The sequence below is a fragment of the Leptonychotes weddellii genome, chromosome 5 (genome assembly GCF_054177405.1).
Source record: "Leptonychotes weddellii isolate Sample4059 chromosome 5, ASM5417740v2, whole genome shotgun sequence".
Classification (NCBI taxonomy): domain Eukaryota; kingdom Metazoa; phylum Chordata; class Mammalia; order Carnivora; family Phocidae; genus Leptonychotes; species Leptonychotes weddellii.
The window spans coordinates 110,192,281-110,210,026 of record NC_138373.1 but is presented as its reverse complement, the minus strand read 5'-3'; the positions used below and the strand labels follow the sequence as shown (position 1 = coordinate 110,210,026).

The following is a 17,746-nucleotide window of genomic DNA, read 5'->3' as shown; positions in this document are numbered from 1 at the left end:
AAAAAAAAAAGAAAAAGTTGTCATCTGAGCAAGGGTAATTGAACCTGATCAGCAGGAGAAGATATGATTGCCTTTATAGAACAGAAACAAAACATGTGTGAAATCTTACTTTCTACTTGTCTTGATGTCTCTTGATACTGCTTGCATTATTATAACTGGGACTAGACACATATCAAACCTATGCCCTGAGAAGGGTACCAATTACTAACTCGAAAAAACACATCCACCCTTAAGTTTATTGTAGCATTATTTACAATAGACAAGATATGCAAGCAACCCAAATGTCCATTGATAGATGAATGGATAAAGATGTTGTGTACATATACAATGGAATTACTCAGCCACAAAAAAAGGATGAGATTTTGCCATTTGTTACAACATGGATGGACCTAGAGAGTATTATGCTAAGTATCAGACTGAGAAAGACAAAAACCATATGATTTGCTTATATGTGGAATCTAAAAAACAAAAGAAATGAGTAAACAAACAAACAAAAGCAGAATCAGATCTTTAAACACAGAGAACAAGCTAATGATTATCATAGGGGAGGGAAGAGGGGGAGGGACAGGATGGGTGAAGGGGAGTGGGAGATATAGGCTTCCAAGATTCTTCTTGCTCAATCCTTTCCTATACTGCCATCTGATCTCCGTCATAATATGAAGGTTTCTCCTGAGTACCCCCTCTATTTTTTTTTTAAGATTTTTTTAAGGTAATCTCTATACCCAACGTGGGGCTTGAATTTACAACCCCAAGATCAAGAGTTGTATGCTCTACCGGCTGAGCCAGCCACATGCCCCTACTTTATTCTTAACAGAATATCACCCCATGAAACTTTTGCCTCTACTTTACTCTTAACAGAATACCACCCAATGAATCATTTTTAGAAAAAATTTATTTATTTATTCGAGAGAGAGAGAGAACAAGCAGGAGGAGCAGAGGGAGAGGGAGAGAGACTCTCAAGCACACTCTGAGCTGAGCATGGAGCCTGATGTAGGGCTTGACATGGGGCTCAATCTTAATGACCCTGAGATCACAACCTGAGCTAAAACCAAGAGTCAGATGCTTAACCAACTGTGCCACCCAGGCACCCCAAATTTTTTGCATTTTTAACACTCTCTTGGTGTCTACTTCTCTTCTCATAAGACCAGAATTAATATAATGACTAACTGCTGAATTGTTTTTACTATGTGTCAAATGAAGCTTATAAACCATGCCTCATCTCACATTTTAATATAGCAGTGTAAATACATTCATTGCTTGACTTTCCCCCTAGAAATTTTTGGTTGCTAGACAACACTTTTTTTCTTTTAAAAGTGGTTACCTCAAAGTTGTAGACAATTGCAGTAAATATGTTTTGGAAAGTACCAGAATGTTCTGGAATGTATTGTTGAAAACTTGTATAATATGTAAATCAGTCATATAACATATGTAAGGAGCTACATATCACTGAGTGTAATCAATCAGAATATGGTTGATGCAACAAGAGACCAATAAAATGTTAGATGCACTCTAAAGTCTCAGGATCCTTCCATTTGGCATATAAGCTAACCTTGCTAAATAACACCAAACATTTACTCTCTGGTTCAAAAGGTGTTGAGTTAGCTGCAGACTGCCAAACACTGATCATAAGACTACTTCAATCCCTGTGTTGATACCCACAAGCAGTGGTCATTTGATGCACTTGCTAGGGTCAAGGTTGGGATCAGGGCTGGGGATGGGAGAGAGGCCAAGAGAGAAAGACAGAGAGACAAAGACAGAGATAGAGAGCAGTCCATTACCTGGACCAAATACAGCATATCATCCACTCCTTTTTCCATGGTTGAGAGTCACTGCTTGAAGCATATTGAAGGAAAATGAATAGAAGGTGATCCAGGGAAGTGGTGTTTATTGTCCGCTTCCTTAGGTGTTACTTCCTGACATCTTAACCTGGGTCTTTCTGTGGACCTCAGGGTGTTGTTAACCAGAATAATGCAAGTGGATACATAAATTACAGTGTATCCTATAATAGAATACTAAATCCACAAATAAAATTAAATATAATTAAACACACTAAACTACATAAATCTCACAAGCAATATTAAACAAAAAACAAGTCACAAAAGAAAATATAATTTGATATTCATTTAAATGAAATTTAAAATAGGTAAAAATGAAACCATTTTTGGATTATTTGGAAAAACTTTAAAAAATCAAGACAAAGATCATCACAAAAGTCAAGATGGTGGTTAACTCTAGAGACAGTGAGAGGGATGTAATCAAATACAGTTAACTAGGTGTTCATTTCATAAATGTTCTTTGACTATACATATATACATATTATGCACTCTGCATGATTATTTCTCAATAAAGATTACATTGGATAATAACACAAAATTTTATGGACACTATGTTCTCTGTCATGTTAAGAATGCTTGAAATATAATACTGAAGGAATACATATGATTAATAAAAACCAGGTTTTAGGGGACACCTGGGTGGTTCAGTCAGTTAAGCGTCTGCCTTTGGCTAGGGTCATGATCCTGGGGTCCTGGGAGAGAGCCCCATGTTGGGCTCCCTGCTCATTAGGGAACCTGCTTCTCCTTCTGCCCCTCCCCCTGCTCATGCTCTCTCTCTCTCTCAAATAAATAAAGAAAATAAAGAAAACAGGTTTTAAGAAGCAACTTACTCTGGAGTTAGAAATATGAAAACAATCTCAATCACTTTTTATGGGGAAAATATCTAAAACTATACACAAACACACATACACACACAGAGAGAATGATACATTTGAAAAACTGAAGGGGATAAAAGTTATTGTTTCCTTATCTAATAATACCCATGTTCTATTTACTCCTTAGAAAGCTGACTCTACACACATGCATTCTCCTAGCTACCACGAACTGAAATTATGTAACATTCAGTAGTATCAGCCATGGTCTCAGAATGGTTCATGTGATTATTTCCTGGGGTAGGTAGCTGAAATTTTGACCCTTGGGGAATTGGATCATTTGATGTGACAATTGTACAATTTTGAAGTAATCCCCTCTGAGAACAGTACAGGGAAAATTTTCACTGTGTATAAAATGAGTTGATGGGCTCCCTGGAGGTGAGAGGAGATAGGAAGGAAAGATTAAGGTTATTAAAAGGTGTAATAAAATCCAACTTTGCTCATTGCCTTGTTTTGTTAGAAACTTTCTTTTGGCCATCAAACTGGACTTCTGAATCAGGTAGAGGAATTAAAATCTACTCTAATTCTTTTCAACACATTCACGTTCCTTGACTAAAATGGCACTTTAAAATGTCGGTTTAAAAAAAGTAGCAGCAATAAAAGAAGCATATTTATTGAGCCACTGGACAAAGAAGGAAAGGAAAGAAATGACATGAACTACTGATCCTTCAAGTTTCTTTTTATGTCTGCATTTGAAGACAGTTGACTCAGACATTCTTCATTGGGAAGGATATAGGGGAGAGCAGCTAGGGAATTAAAGATCCATGTTTGACCAAGACTGTGACCTGGCTTCTGCTTGCTTTTTTCTGTACATTTCTCAGAAAATTTATAAAGTTCAACTTATCACTGGGGAAGATGTATAACATATTAGTCACAAACCCAATCAGTGCTCCCCCACTTATTATACTTCTTCTTCTACCCTTTCTCTTGGAATTTTTCATTTGTAAGAGCACAGAGCCTCAGTAACTCATCTCTTTAAGATGAATTCAGAAATAATTACTTTATGTTTGCTTATTTTCTCTAAGACTCACAAAAAAATGTAAACAGCAATAAGAAATGAGATTCTCCTTTTTTTTTTTTTTTTAAAAAAGAACCTGTTATGCATAGATGTGTGACAATCATATCTATAGTAGATAACACAGCATAATCTTCTCATTACCTCGGTCAGGGGCTTCATCCCATGCATGGCTGACTGATCCAGGGCTGTATATCAGACCTAAGGTTAAACATCATACCCAAGCCTAGTAATTAGATTATTTCTTCTCAGAATTTGAAATGCAGAGGTCTGCATCTGAGTCACTCTAAGGCTAGATTTTATTTATTTTTTAAAAAATTTATTTATTTGAGAGAGAGAAAGTGTGTGCGTGCACACGAGTGGGGGAGGGGCAGAGGGACAGGGAGAGAGACTCTTAAGCAGACTCTGGGCTGGGAGTGGAGCCCGACACAGGGCTTGATCTCATGACCCTGAGATCACCACCTGAGCCGAAACCAAGAGTCGGATGCTTAACTGACTGTGCCACCCAGGTGCCCCTCTAAAGCTAGCTTTTAGAGGAGTTCCATTACCTGATGCTGACATTCCAAAAATGCTTAGATGCCTGGGGTGCCTGGCAGGCTCACCTGGTACAGTATGCAACTCTTGATCTCAGGGTTGTGAATTCAGGCCCCACATTGGGTGTGGAGATTACTTAAAATAAAATCTTAAAAAAGTGCTTAGATGCCTATCTTTATCCAGGCTTGATTATTCAGAGTTCCAATAATGTCTTAGTGTGTGAGGCTATTGGGAAGTCTCCAAGCAAAGTCACGTAATAAAAAGGTCTCTAATCTCTTAGAACTGGGTCAAGGTTAGAGTGGCCTCAGAATGAACTCCATAGTGCACTGAAAGGAGCTGCAGCTAGAAATTATCAATCAATGGTGCTCCTATCAATGAAAACCTATTTCTTATCAATAGATAACATTGAAAATATGACTATATCCCTCTCTGGTATATTTTAATTTCCAACTTTAACCTCAACAAGATATTTTTAGGCTTTCTGTTGTTGTTATTGTTATTATTGTGTTTTCTTTGTGCCTTCCATGAATCTTCAAAAATATTTTAATAATCCATACTTTAGCATATATTAGAGTTCAGATTTCATCATCATTTTAATATGCTATAATATTTTTCACTATATATTGTTCTTTCATGTTGTTCATCTGTTTTATTTTTACCATTTCTGGGATAACATTTTTATAAACTTAAATTTATTTTTTAAGGATAATTTATCGGGGCACCTGTGTGGCTCAGTCAGTTGGGCATCTGCCTTTGGCTTAGGTCGTGATCTCTGGGTCCTGGGATCGAGCCCCACATCGGGCTCCCTACTCAGCAGGAGTCTGCTTGTCCCTCTCCCTCTACCCCTCCCCCTGTTCTCTCTCTCTCAAATAAATAAAAATCTTTAAAAAAAAAAGGGATAATTTGTGGAAATTATTCTCAAAAATACTACAAGAATGCTGTTTTCTGAATAACTGCATATCCAAAAATGTATTTTACCCTCTTTTGAATGATGTTATAGCTAGGTAATTCATTTTTAAATTACTCGCCATTTCTTACAATAGTCTAATATTAGTGCACTTATTTTTGTTATTTTCAATATTGCACATCAAAAGACTGATGATTTTATAATTCTCTTTCCTGAGTATATTATATTGTGTCTATCTAGAAGCTTTGGCTTTTATTTTTATTGATCCTCTAATTCAACTATTTTGCTAGGGTACCATAATATCTAACATATATAATACTTGGTATGCACAGTGTTATAAAGGCTTTATATAAAGATCAATTTATTTAATTGTTTAAAATACTCCATCATCTAGACATAGCAATTCATTTTTTATAGATAAAAAATTGAGACACTGAGATCTTAAGTAATTTTCCAAAGCTCCTAAGTTAGTAAATGGCAGAAAAAGAAAGGTAAATCTGTTATTTATCAGGCTGTAGAGTCCGTGTTGCTTTACCACAGCAATACTCACTCACTGACCTGTGTTTCTTGATCCCCCTTCATAAATGGTTTGCACTCATTTTTTGCCTATTTAAGTCCAGTGTGGGACCACTCAATCCCCAGGTGAGTCTGCCTGATGAGATCTACAGGTGGCTGTGGATTGGTAAGCAGTAGTAGAAGAGGATGAGTTCCCTTACTTCTCAAATTTTATAGAATTCAGCTTGGGAAGCTCTGGCCTCTCGTTTGAGATTTAGAGGGGACAACACGTCTATATTCAGAAGTAAGAAAGGAGGAAGACTTGTCAGTACAAACTACACCTACCTCCAATTCTGTAGGCATTAGTAGAAACAATTAAGTAGGATGACATAAACAATTTAGCAGTGCCAACGCAGCTCAATTCAAGGGCATAATCAAAGTCATCTAAGTAATTCTCCCAATAGAGGGATTAGTAGTTTACCCACCTGGCTCCATTCAGAATTTATATCTATATTCATGGGGCACCTGGGTGGCTCACTGGATTAAGTGTTTGACTCTTGGTTTTGGCTCAGATCATTTTCTCAGGATCCTCAGATCGAGCCCAGAGATGGCCTCCACGCTCAGCATGGAGTCTGCTTGTCCCTCTCCCTCTGCTCTTCCCCCTGCTCTTTCTCTCTCTAGAATAAATAAATAAAATCTTAAAAAAAAATTTTTTTATCTATGTTCAATTTTGTGTTCCCCTCTCTGGCCTCTCTACCCTTTATACACACATTTGTACCCCAGACCAACATTTATCAACTAAAGAGTCAGCACTGTAGCACTATCATGGGTTGTTTTTTTTTTTTTTTTCTTTTTTCCAGTTTCCACCACTGGCCTATCATAGTGTATATGCCTCCAGCAGAGTAAGGGAAGAGGGAGGATTTAGGTTTATGCATTCTTCCCAGAATCCCCCATCACTCATCAGTTTTGGGTCTAACAGCTTTGAATTCTCTAAATTTGGAGGGTATGTGCTATGGTGAGTGCTGTGAATTATGTAAGGAACATTTTATTTTTAAAGTATGCTGGCTATAAAGACTAAGTCCCAAGCATTGTATTATACTTTTAAGAAGTAATATAGTTTTCCCATTAAAACAAAGTTACTCATTTTGTAAAAATTTACTGCAAATAGTAGCTATATAAATCCAAGGCAACAGAAAAGGTACAATCTCAAAATATTCTCTAGTTCTAGGTGTATAATATTTCCACTTAATTGGGGTGTTTTTGTTTTGTTTTGTTTTTACTTTCCTGTACTGTTTCTGAGGAGGCCCTATTCTTCTCTGGGGTAATTTTTAGCATAACAAGAAAAGAAAAATGTCCTTCCTCTACAAGCCCAAGGCCTGCTGTACTTGATTATCTATCAGTCCCAAGAGCTTTAGTTCCTGAACCTCATTGGTGTGAGTCAGGTTTTTAGTCGCTTTCAGGTAATCCTACTATGTGATCTGATATTTAGCAGTATTTTAAAGAGGAAACTATCCTTCCCTCAAAGAGAGCTACAGGCCTCACTTTTCGTTCCTTATCGAAGGATTTAAAATTTCTTTCTTCTTGCTTTGAGTATGTATTTTGGGTAGCAGGAGTCATTTTAGTATTTGGGTTTAACACAAAGCTCTCAAGAGCCTTCGACAGCAAGTGAACAATCGCTGTAATTCCAGCGGTTCTCCATACTGTTTGCCTCAATTCTTGTTCATGTTAAATGTGTTCCAGAACAAACACAACTGACCAGCACTGGAGACTAATTTTAATACAGAAGATAACAGATAAATTAATTTTTTTCTCTACATTTAGTACTTCCAGTTATATTTTGACCTCAAAGTTTTCATCCGAGCAAGAAAAAAATTCACTCAATTTAGTTTCCCACTTTGAAGTTGTTTCTGGTGTTTACTCTCTGTCTGGTGTTTACTTATGACTATATCTAAATATTAGGGAGGTGTTCTATTTGAGTCAACATAGATTTAATGAATGTTTATTTGATTCTAGAAAAGCAAAGTAAAAAATGAGTGTTAACCTTGTCGTTCGTGGGGGTGGGGATTTATCATTCAAAAAGGAGAGATAGATTAAACTTGCAAATTATATTATCAATTCACACATAAATCTTTATGTATTATAGAATATATGATGTTTTATATGTAAAACATAAAACATACATTTAATACACAACATAATATACAAATATTATATGATAGTATATGTTGAATTTGTTACATATTTTATATATAAATATAGCAATGCTTGTGATTTGAAATAATATATAGGACTTTTAAAGAACAGATATACAGAGGGTAAGTGCTGGCCAACTATATATGGGAGAGCAGAGTAGAAAAACCAAAATCAGAGTTTTAATAAAATTTTTGAGGATGAATAGAGTTGCAGACATGGGACAAGAATAAGGAGAACATTCCAAGAGAAGGAACAGTAAACTCAAGTCACTGACATGTGAAACAGCACCACAGTTACAGACTAGTGGTGTGACAGGGCTTAAAAACAGAGTCTAATTAAGTCTTTGAACAATCTGATGTTCCTGTTACACATTCCATGCAGGATCCATCCTGTGATTGAACCTGGACAAAACTGATGATTACTTAGGTCAGATCATTTCAGCTTACTAGTAGACCAGATATTTTTAAGGAAAATTTTTATGAAAAAAAATTTTTTTTGATAATGAATAAACTTTACTGAATGAAAACTACATTTAATTACTTCAAATTTACCTTAAGTACAAAGATCCATGCATCTGTTTTTAAATACTAAAATTTGGGACTTTTGTTATAAAGTCTTAATTTCCTCTCATGTAATGACAGGTGAAGTGAGTCAATCACCTAACCGAAGGATAGAATATAGTTTTCTTTTTTTTAAAGATTTATTTATTTATTTATTTATTTGAGAGAGAGAGAATGAGAGACAGAGAGCATGAGAGGGAGGAGGGTCAGAGGGAGAAGCAGACTCCCTGCCGAGCAGGGAGCCCGATGCGGGACTCGATCCCGGGACTCCAGGATCATAACCTGAGCCGAAGGCAGTCGCTTAACCAACTGAGCCACCCAGGCACCCTAGAATATAGTTTTCTAACACAATAATAGAGACGTCAACTAAAAATGCTTAATATGACTTTTGTCTGTTTTGTTGCAATTTTCTATTCTAAGACTTTATACTTTCATGTCTCCTTATCAGAGTTCACATTCTTAATTTTTCTCAGTGAATCTGTTCAAAGGTGAGTTTAAGTTCACTGCACTGTTACATTCTTTAGTAGTACTGCTTATTCCCAAATCTTAAAATTTTGATTGCCTCTTTTATTAGTTACTTTAGGAACTAATTGTCTGTCTTCTTTGTGTGGTAATGTGGTAAGTGGACATCAAAGGATATCTTGGGAATAATCTACCTTGTACCGTGAGCTACTCCACATAAGTACACAACCTAAGCAAATACCTCTGATTCCAATGAGTATCCCTGGTTATCTACGGCTTGTTTCTTTATATAAACATAGGAGCTGCCAGGTGCTGCAGCTCTATTATCCCATATGAGCTCTGTTTATATGGGCTTAACTGTCCATCTATTTTATTAGAGAACCATGTGTTTCATCCACTGGCATAGTAATATTCTGCTTTTGTTTGGGGAAAAAACTACTTTTCTATTAGAATCCAAGTTGAAAGGATTCATTGGGCAGAAACGTAGAGAAGCCTTGATACTTCTACACAGAAGTACTATTAAATAACCAATTTGTCAACAGAAACTCACGCAATTTTCTTACTTATTCAGTTCAGTTATATTATTGTTTCTTCAGCATTAGCACTGTCTTGGAGATATGTATTTGTTTACATACTGCGTCTCCTGTTCATTGAATGGGAAAATTGTTCAGTAGTTGCCAATACTGATGTATTATAGTGTAATATTAATATTCAAATTGCAAGGTGACTACAGTAATTAGACCAAATTACTAACTTTTGATTTTTTTAAAAAAAATAATATAGGTCTCTTAAATGCAATACAGTTACTAATGTTAATGCTGTAGTAGTTTAAAAAATAGCTTTGCTGTTGACCCCTCAGAAAAAAAGGAATGCATAAATCAACTTGGGATACCTTAAAATAGAGGAAGAGTAACTACTTTCAGGAGCACCGTGATATAGGGAAGGAACAAATGTAAGCAAAAAGACAGTTTATAAGCTCCAAGTAAAGGCATCATTTATCCTATAGTAAAATAACCATGCTCATACTTAGGCATTTATCAACTAGTTTATCTATTATATGCCGTATGTTCTTTAAAATAGAATGTGAGATTTTGGCCTGTGTAGAAGTGGGTGCCTGTCCCTGCCACCATATTTTTTTATTACAAGATTGAGAAAGAAACAGGCACTTAAGATGCTCTGACTGATGGTGTCTCACATGATAGCTTTGTTTGAAGGTCATTTTTTACTGAATTTCTGACTTTTGTGTTTTGAATATTTGTTTCCTTATCTCATTATCATTTTGTTCTTTATAATGAAATTTGTAAATTTATCTAAATGCCTGTGCCCTGTAAATACCTATCCTGTTATTTTTCTCTACAACTGCTTGTATGTCAAGGGTTCTCAGAAAACATGTTATTGTTGCACAGTAAAGTCTTATATTTTAGAATTATACCTTCAATTCAGAGTTAGAGAGCTTTTTTCCCTGTTCTGGCAGGGTAGCCGATTCAGGATGTCCGATAGAAAATTATAGCCATTCATCAATGAAGGCGAGGGAGTCATCTTTTATTATAAAACCTTAGGCTTCTGGATGACTGTAAACTATCATAGACAGAATTACTCCCATTGTACTCCTTGGGGGCTTCTTGCTTCTCAGAAAAGAAAAACAGAGATAGTAAAGTTTGTTTGTTTCTTAACCACTGTCTACCTAAAGACTCCAAATATGCCCTTGCTTCAGACTTCTAGATTTTAGGCCCTTCTCTCACAGAAAGTATTAAATTGTGGGATTCAAATTGGTATGACTTATAATGTGATCTAGTCTACTGTTGAAGCTACTGTGTCGTGTAGGCCCAGGGAAGGTATTAGTTTATGTATGGATGTGATGATTTTTTACTGGGAGACTAAACAGGCAAGACAGAGGGGTTTCTTTTTGCTTTTGTTCTTATATTATTATTATTTTTTTTTCTTTTCTCAGTAGGTGAGCTCATATCACAGGGCAACTTATCTGGTTAGTGACCAGAAAACCAAAATGAACCACAGTTTCCTTCACTTGCAGCACAGGAGATACTCCCCATTTTCTATGAGAGCTCTGGTATGACAATCCAACCCTTTTATTCCATTAATTGGGCTGGTAAAATAACAGGTAAAGTTAATGGCTTTGCTAAGAATGATTGACACATTATTGCCTAGTATTCCACCCTTCTCACCATATTTCCCTTCCTCACCACAACTATTTTTATTCCCAAATTTTTGCAGGTCTAGATTTTTAGGACCTATAGGAACAAATACATTGTGCCATCATGAACTGAAGAGAAAGATCATTTATCAATCAATAAATAAGTAAATAGTAACTCATAATAAATTTAAAATTCTATGCCTAAAAAAGGGTATGTCCTCTTTTAAAGCAATTTTTAAAAATTTTGTGTAAAAACTAATTTTATTTCAGGTTAGATAATTCCTAAAATGAAAGGTTCACTAATTTTATTATTAAACTAAAGGAATATAAATGTTACTGCTAATAATAGTATCACCATATGTCATAAATGATACCTTAAATTTAATAGTCAAGTTTTTCCACTCCTGCACTCTAGAGCCACCAGGGAATAAAACAGTAAAATCAGGATGGGAGGGAAGGACAGTAAAGAGTAACAGCCTTATATGTATCTGACCAAGAAAACAAAACTTAAGCTAATTGCAACACAAGATTACTCAGAAATTCAATTAGGATAAATAGCATTCATGGATGTTATTTATCAAGAGATGACAGTTAACACACTTTTTCAGGTATTAGAAAACTTTCCACTGTGTATTTGGCCTGAGCCACACATATCAATTCAAGATGTGTTCTTCCCTATAGGTATTTTTCCGGTAAGAAAAACCTTTTTAAACACTTATTCAACAAATGTATATTATGTTTGAAGTACAGGACTCTCAACTAAGAGCAAAACAGACAACCATCCCCACCTTTAGAGAGTACATTCTAGAAGATGTAATAGTTATATTTTTTCATGTGTATGGACAATTGTGTAAGATAATGGATTTACTGTTTCATTTTGACTATGGAAAACAGATTATTATATATAAGGTGACCTTTTTCCTAGTTCAAATATGTTTCATTCCTATTTCTCTTTATTATTTATCACCATTTTAAGTAATATTATCTTAAAAAGCCTCTTGTATTCTTGTGGACTGTTTAAATTCTTTATGAAACAAGGTGAACTAAAATATTCAAAAATCAGTGTGAGCAATATTCACGCCCCCAATTTGAGAATCAAACTAAATCAAACCTACTGAAAATTTAGACTTCTCATAATCTTAGGCATTAACATTTTGAAACTACACAAATATATATTTAAATCAAAGAGGCAGGATGATTCATGATAGAAAGCTCTATCACCATAGAAGTTAAGAGAACTGGGATTACTTACTTCTCTTTCACTTGTTTTATATATAATAATTTAAAGAGCATGCCCTGTCTAGATCACAAATTATAAAAACCTACTTTATCAAATGGAATGTATACTTTTTTTTGGAATGTATACATTTTATGTAACTTTTTAGTTTATTGCTCATATATGCTAATCAATTAACAATTATTTTGCTCTCATTAGGTATCAGGATTTCCCCAAGTTTCTTCCAAACCTTGTTAACTTGTCTTTTACATTTAATTTTATTAATTATTATTACTATTTCGAGAGAGAGAGAGAGAGAGAGTGGAAGGAGGGGCAGAGGGAGAGGTAGAGAGGGAGAATCTTAAACAGGCTCTATGCCCAGCACAGAGCCTGATATGGGGTTCTATCTCATGACCTGAGATCATGACCTGAGCTGAAATCAAGAGTCAGATGCTTAACTGACTGAACCACCCAGGTGCCCCTAATTTTATTAATTATTAACCAAAAGTAACCCTGTATGATAAATAGTATTATTACCCTCATAGGATAGATGAAGGAACTGGGGACAAGGAAAACTAAGTCACTTGAGCAAGTTACCACAGTCAGTAAGTGATGGTCCTTAGATTTGAACACAAACATCACAGATGAAAGACTTAATCACCACAGAGCTACAATATTCATTCTGCATGGAACGTGAAAAAAAAATATGTATTAGTATATTTGTATGGAGATAAAAGTAAAAAAATGTTAAATGCAATAGGTGACAAATGGACATTAAAAAGTTTAGTCCAAATGAAATTTAAAGCAGGAAGAAAACATCTCTTCAAGGGGCTTCAAGGAGTTGGGGTACAGAATGAGTTTTCTCAGAAAGTTGAGCAATTAGTAAGGAAGCAATATTGTACAATCACAGATTTTAGAACTGGAAGATCTTTGAAAGACTATCTGTGGCCCTCCAAAGCTGCCCATACCCTTATTCCTGAAACCTGTGACTATATTATATTACTTGGCAAAAGGGACTCTGTAGATGTGGTTAAGCATTTGGATCTTGAGATAGGGATATATCCTGGATTATCCAAGTGTGTCCAGTCTAATCTCATGAGCCCTTAAAATGAGAAAAATTTACACATATAGAGTCAGAGAGATGTGATAAAACAAGAAACAGTAGAGATTCAAAGCTTGAGATGAATTTGGGCAGCCTTTGCTAGATTTGAAGGTGGTGGAAGGAGGGCACAAGCTAAGGAATTTGGTGGAGAAGAGAGAAGGGCATTTAACTGACAGCACACAAGGAAACAGGGACTTCAGGCTATAACAGCAAGGAACTGAATTCTGCCAATCATCTGAATGGACAAAGAAACAGATCTTCCCCTAGACCTTCCAGAAAGGAATGCAGACATCCAACACATTTGCTTTGACCCATGTCTGACTTCTGACCTGCACAATTATAAAATAATAACTTTGCATCATTTTAAGCTCCTGAATTGGTGGTGATTTATTATGACAGTAATAGAAAACTGATACACCATCTGAAGAAAATCCCTTTACATAGGCAAATTATGTGTCCCTTCTATATGTAAGGAATTAGATATGTTCAATGAGATTTTTACATATAACATAGCTGGAAAATGGCAGTTATATTTGAAAAATTCCAGAATGACAAGTATTCATCATGGTTTTTAAGATCCTTTGGAAAAGAGATTCCAAATCTGTATCACTAATATATTCTAGGAAATAAAATTCTTATTAGAAAAGCTTAAGTCTCAGTAAGAAGGATTTCAATTTTGTATAACTGCATTTTTCATAAAATTATAGAATGTATGAGCTGGGGGGTAAATTTGAAGATAATCATAATCAGCTCTGTAATTTTACATGAGGATGCTGAGGTATGGGAATTGTATATGTAAACTTTAGTTTTCCAATTTGAGGAAAGATTTTGGCAATAAGTTTTCACATTCAAAAACCTACTTTTTCTTATTGTCCATATTTGTTTATGTTCTATCATCAGGTCATACAGAGAACTACAACACCAGCCCCATAAGTGGCTTCTCAGCCCATGAATCTATAGCCTGTTTAAAGAATCGAGTACTAAAGCAAAGTGTGAACCTGAATTCCACCAGAGAAAGCTATTGTAATGATTTATTATGAACATGATTCATTATATCATCACTAAGATGGGAACAACAACGTGTATTACAAGGGCTACATGACCTGCACTTCTCACACTATATTTTAGAAAACTTAAACCCAAATTGTGACAGGTATGTATAAAGAGAATTGATTTAAGCTCCCTTAAAAATGCAAATGCATTCATAACTTTAAGTCTGCACATATATTCCACCACTGACTTGGACTTCTAAACAGTTTCAATATTCAAACTTTTATTAATGGAATTTCCATACTTATTTTATATAAGGGGTACAGTTTTGTTGTTGGATACATAAATGCATCCTCAGAAAAGTTACATATATGGGAGAAGAGCTTAGTAAATCATCTCTGACATATAATAAAATCTTTATAGAATAACAATGGAAAGACATGGTAATCAACATGCTTTTTTGGTCTTAGTTTTCCTCCTGTCACTGATAACAAATCCAAAACGTATTCTTTCCTCCAGCTTATACATGGAATGAGTACTTGGGAAAGTTAGGGCTTGGCATTCTAATTCCAGGTTTCTTGAAACTCATCATTATTCCCATTAATTAAGGTAGGTATTTGACATAAAACCAGATTGGAATCCAGCGGTAGATCACTTCCACACTCATAACTGCAATCCTTTTTGAGAGAATTGGGTCAAGAAAAGTTCTTAATGATAATTTAGGTTCAAAGTCCTTGGTGTTATGGTCAAAGTCACGATAAGTATGCCTCCTATTTGAGGCAGTATTTCTCTTTGAATAGAAAGGCATGTGTTTTTATTTTAAAATAATCATGGTGATTTATAGATGTGAATTATCTCTGCAAAAGAATTAGATAGTGACTTTATAGTGACACTGATGCTTCTTAAATTTTCTAAAGTAGGCCATAAATCAGATAATCTCACAGAAATTTTTAGTCCTTAGAACCACAATCTTATAAAAAATATGCGATAGAACTTGTTTATTCCTCTACTACTATTATTTATTTGTATAGCCAACTAATTGTCAAAATGTTCTGAGACAGAGGGAGAGAGAGATAGGAAGGGAGAGAGAATGGTTTCTTTCAAAAGACTTAGATCTATCATCTTTGTGATTGGTAAATGAATTCAAAAGGAAATTTGCAGCTTGAGAAATTTTGATGTTGATAGTGATTGTGGTGCCGTTTAATAATGATGACAATGATTATGACAGCAGTAACAGCAGATATTATTCATGAAATGCCTGTGTTGGGCCAGGCTTTCCCACACTTTATCTCATGTAATAGAAAATTCAGCAATGGGAAAATATGGTATAAAGGAGTTATATTGATTATGGGGATAAAACAAAGAAAATACCTAAATCTCATTTAAAAAGTGAGATAACACAAATGCTAAAAAATAATCCCTGGAGGAAAATATATTAATATAAAACTACATTAGTTTTGTTTCTAAAACAACATCATTCATTGGTGAAGAGGAAAAGAAAAAGTAAAATCATTTTAAATATTTTATCTAAAATGGAAGGTATCAGGAGTAATGCATTTTTTAAAGTAGTTTGGGAAATCATGGTTATAAAATTTCAGATTTTAATAATAGGAACACATGCATAATTTTCAAGGTATTACTAAAGAGACAAATCAGAGGAGGATGAAAAAAAGCAAAGAAGCACTAAAAGTAGATAAGATCAAGGTGCCTGGGTGGCACAGTCCGTTAAGGAATGACTGTTGGTTTCGGGTGGGGTCCTGATCTTAGAGTCGTGAGATGGAGTTCCATGCTGGGCTCCACGAAGAGCATGGACTCTGCTCCACGAAGAGCATGGACTCTGCTTAAGACCTTCTCTGCCACTCTGCCCCTCTCCCCGTGCTCTCTCTCTCTCTAAAATAAGTAAGCAAAAAAAATTTTTTTTAAAACAAAAGTTGCCAAGCTTTATTTAGGTTGTCCTGGTTACAGATAACATATCTAACCCTACATCCTGCCCAAGTTATGCAGCCCCCTGAGCAAGCTCAGCCACCCCTGCCCCCAGTCTCATTTCTTGTCCTCCTCCTTCTTGTCCTTCTTGCCATCCATTGGCCTCAGAGGCCAGGGACCCCATGGCATTTTGAATAGCTTCATTGTTGGGATCCACGCCTAGAAGGCTCTCCAGCACACTCTGAAGGAACTTGGGGTCCTGCATCACATCATAATCATCCTCCTCCTTGGTGGACTCAGATGAGTCCATGGCAGAACTGGCATCGATGTCAGCTGATTCTGCCTGGCCAAACTCTGCACCCTGCAGGGACATCTGCATGGCATAGGTGATCTGCTCCTCCTCGGTCATACTGCTTAGGTCAGGGAGCCCGGTGTGGCCAAACTCCTGCTGGCTGATGGTCATCTTCAGCAGAGCGTCGTCTGAGTCTTCAGCCCCAGCTGTAGCAATCCCCGCCTCAGCCGCAGAGGCTGCAGCTGCCTGCCAGGCCTCCTCCTCCTGTCGCTGCCGCTGCTCTTCCATAGAGACACGGAGGACCAGGGCCAGCTCAGGATCAGCACTGGGATCCACTCTGAATTCAAAGTCACTGGCACCAAGACCCAGCATGGCACCACCTTCACCAGCCAGAATTGGAGAACTGATGAGGGCATTGGCCAAGCTGGGCCCAGGGGGCACTGTCACCAGATGAGAACTGGTTCCATCTTTGCCATTCAATGTGTTTACAAAGGATGTCAGCTTTTCTGTGTTCACCTCCTCTTCCCCAAAACTGATAATGTCAACATTTACTTTTTCCTTCTTGAGACGTTTAGCCAGTTTCACCAGATCCTTCTCGTTGTCCTCCACGGGGCTTCCCACAAAGGTAATGATGCGCATCTTGTGATTCTTGCCCTGTCGGTGCGTCAGGGCCAGATGGGCCACACGAATGCCAGGGCAGAAGGTGATCTTGCCCCTGGGTTGGACAGTGTGGAGCTTGGAAAGAATGCGGCCAGTGTCAGGGGTGAGTGTGGTCAGCACTTCACAGTCATTGGCCAGTGTGATGAGGCCCACGTTGTTCTCAGGGTTGCTGCGGGTCTTAGAGTGACAGACTATGTTGACAGCGTCTTGTTGAGCCTGCAGCCGGGTGGGTAAGAAGTCCCCCATTCTGCATATACTCACTGTTGTCCACGTAAACAGTAGTGCTTTCCAACACCATCTTGCCACCTTCCTCCCTCCCCGACCGGTTCTTCCAGACTAAGTAAGCAAATCTTAAAAAAAAAAAAAAAAAAGTAGAAAGGAACTTCAGATGGAGCCTTGACAGAGTAGCAGGTTTTACATGTGTCCTGCCTTAAATAACGAGAAGCCAAGACAGTAAGCACATATGAATCACCTGTTCATCAGACATTAAACAACACTGGGCTGTGATGCTAGAGAGAAAGGAACTTCAGAAGGGACC

At 36.6% G+C, this 17,746-nt stretch overlaps 1 pseudogene; it reads right to left on the bottom strand.

The window, feature by feature from the left end:
- Positions 1 to 16,358: 16,358 nt before the first annotated feature.
- LOC102744792 (26S proteasome non-ATPase regulatory subunit 4 pseudogene) lies at positions 16,359 to 17,533 on the bottom strand (annotated as a pseudogene).
- Between the last annotated feature and the right edge of the window lie 213 nt (positions 17,534 to 17,746).